Genomic DNA, 3,120 nt, shown 5'->3' with positions numbered 1-3,120 from the left:
CAGGACAAAGTTGATATTTCTGGTGTTAAATACATATATTTTTATATGTTTATTGAAGCTACAAAGAAAACACACGCATGGGAGAAGCTTTTTCACAAAGGAGCAAAATATTATTTCAAGTAGCAAAGTATATGTCAAGTTCTTTAGTGCATTTCAAATGCAACTGTACATATTCACTGAAAGAAAGGAAGGTTTAGTTTAAAATATTTATAATTTGCATTCAAGCAATGTTAATGTCACTGTATCCCTTTATCTAAGACATCAAAAACCAGCTGAGATGTTGAAAAAACATTGAGATGAATCAGTCTTTCCTTTTCCACCTTGCACATGGTAAAGGTCTGACCTCCTCTAGGTTGTGCATGATGTCTGAGACTTCAAAGGTCCTGTGACATCTTGCACTTTCGGGAAGAACAGTCAAAACATCATGCTTGCTGTGACTACGTACAGACTGGTCAGGTGGCTGAGGAGAGCATGTAGGGGCGTGGGGGGTCCTTTTCTGGCATCTTCACAGCCATTTCTTAGGCAGACAATATGTACTGGGGAAACAATGAAAAGAACTGGTGTGTGTGTGTGTATGAGAGAGAGAGAGAGATTGCCCTCATGAGATTGCCCTCATAAAAGACATGCCTGGCCCTTCTGATGTATGAATTATTATTATTTTTCCCATGACAGGAACTAGTTTGTATTTGACAAGTTTATACCACAGCATTAATCATTGTAGTTCACCCCTTTGCATGTATTGATAGGCACTGTCTGAGTTTGAGTATTCAAAATAGTACATGGTAGAGCTGGGCATTACAGACAAAAAATAAAAGCTTGATTTTTTAAAAAACTTATGGATGATTCTTGTTCCTGTTTTTTTCTTCAGACAAACTAAAAAATGCAAGTCCAAGACATAATTCAAATAACATTTTCTTTTTTAAGAATATAACATCACTGAACAGACTGAGTGTTCAATTACAGACTTGAATCATCAACAATCCCCACTATGGCATTGGCTATGTTGGTAATTGAGTCAGTTGTGATGAGCGACTAAGATATAGTATCCCTGCAGCAAATATGAATCCTAAGAAAAAATGACACTTTTCTCAGGGTAAGGATTTCACATTACCTTGAGGATTAGTAGGAAAGCAACGGAAATGAGGATAAAGAGCAGCAAACAGCTGGAATCTAATGACAGCAGGTTGTCCTTGTAAGGGGAGGCCAGCTTAAAACAAAGGCAGGTGACACATTCATTGTCATGTTGTTATAAATATCTCCAAATATTGGAGAAACATTCATGTCTCGTGTCAATACAGTTAAATTATGAGCCGTTTCTATATTACTACAATCGACATAAGGATCCAATCCAAAGTGAACTTCTCAAGCCAAGTTCCAAAAACTCAAATTGACTGAAATTGTTCATATTTCTGGGGAAACATTTTCAAACACGTAATAGATAATCAGTAATACTATTAGTTTAAAACAGCCTTGACACTATTTTCCAGAAAATACCACCAGCCATCTTATTTGATTGCAATGCTTAGCAGAAACCCCTTATCTGCATCAACTGACAGCTCACAAAGTTCATAGAGTTTGATTTTGAGACAGCTCATGGGCCAAAAGTACTGAATCCAGCCCTGTCTTTCATCAAATGTAAAGATGCCACACAGAGTTGAGACTTTTAGACTTCACTCCAGAAGACGTCAAGCGGGAGGTTTTCACACAGACCAGTTGGCCCAGGTAGTCCTTAATCCTGGGGAGGTAGCTGAGGGAGCTGATGGCCACTAGGCAGCTGAGGGTGAAATCAAACAGCTGGTATCAGAAGAAAGGGATCAGCCACCCATCACAGTGCTAGAACAGAACAGAGAAACTTTTCACATAAAGGTTGGGGATACTTTTTTAAACTGGTTTCACTGAAATTAGATTGAGCTTGTTGCAAGTTGTAGCGTGAATATCGTCCAGCAAACATGGATGTTGAATGCTGAGGATTCAGATGTGAGGTTGGCCTTGATGCTACCATCATAAAAAAATGGACAAAAGCTTCAAAGGTGCAACATTCTTCTGTTCTCTGTCATTCTTCCATAAGACATGACTTTCACAGTTTAGATCTATGAATAACCACATCTTGTATTAAAATGAAAAATATAATGAACTCAATGTTCTATGTGCTTGTGATTTGCAAAAAAAAAAAAAAAATAATTCACTGATCTATGAATTATTCTGAATCCTGGGTAAAATGAGGCCCTCCAAGCCTCTTAGATGGCTGGTCAAATCTTCTGAATGCCGGGTCCGCCCACACATCCGTGTACACTGGTTCCACAATAGTGTGAAGGGGCATGGCAGTACTGAACAAACACATGAGGGTTTGTGCTGAAGAGCTCTCTTTACTTAGACACAGATCTGAAATCAGTCTGGACAGTCCGCTCTGCACACAGTTACACTAGACTCATAGCACCTACTGTCTGTAAATAATGGCTGGCGTTTGATCTACTCCTGCTGCCTGCGATTTGATTCCAGGCTGACATTCACTCAAATGTTACAACGATTTTACTGCTATGTACAGAAGGCAGGCAGTGAGATCATTCCTCTTTATGTGGGTTAACACTATCTGCTAGCAAATACTTACTACAGTGTCCCACCCACCATAGTCAGTATCCTCATGCACAGCTGTTTAATGCAGACAAAATGTCCGCTCTCAATGCATTAGCAGTACCTTGGCTTCCACATATAGCACTGCTAAATACATCATGTTGAAAAAGGTTTTGCACTATTACTACAAGCCTAACATCGTGTTCTAGTGTAAATTAACTGCTTATCACAAAATACATTTTTAAAAATGAAAATGCATTTAATGAAAAGGGATATATTTTCCTATAAAGTTGTTCCCAAAATCATTTATACATTCCTTCTACAACTTGGTTGCGTTAATTAACCACAGACATTTGTAAAAGCACTTTTCTCCCATTCACCAACTGTATGTAGAACTGTGCATGGAATTTCTCAAAATAATATGCACACATTTACAAATGGCAATTGTTGATACACTCCAACTGTCCTCCATCCATTATCACAGGGGCTGCTGGAGCCTATCCTAGCATGTGAGAGGTAGAAATGCACCCTGGACAGGTCACCAATCTA

The sequence above is a fragment of the Anguilla rostrata genome, chromosome 6 (genome assembly GCF_018555375.3).
Source record: "Anguilla rostrata isolate EN2019 chromosome 6, ASM1855537v3, whole genome shotgun sequence".
NCBI lineage: Eukaryota > Metazoa > Chordata > Actinopteri > Anguilliformes > Anguillidae > Anguilla > Anguilla rostrata.
The sequence above is the reverse complement of the archived record's forward strand: the minus strand, read 5'-3'. Positions refer to the sequence as shown.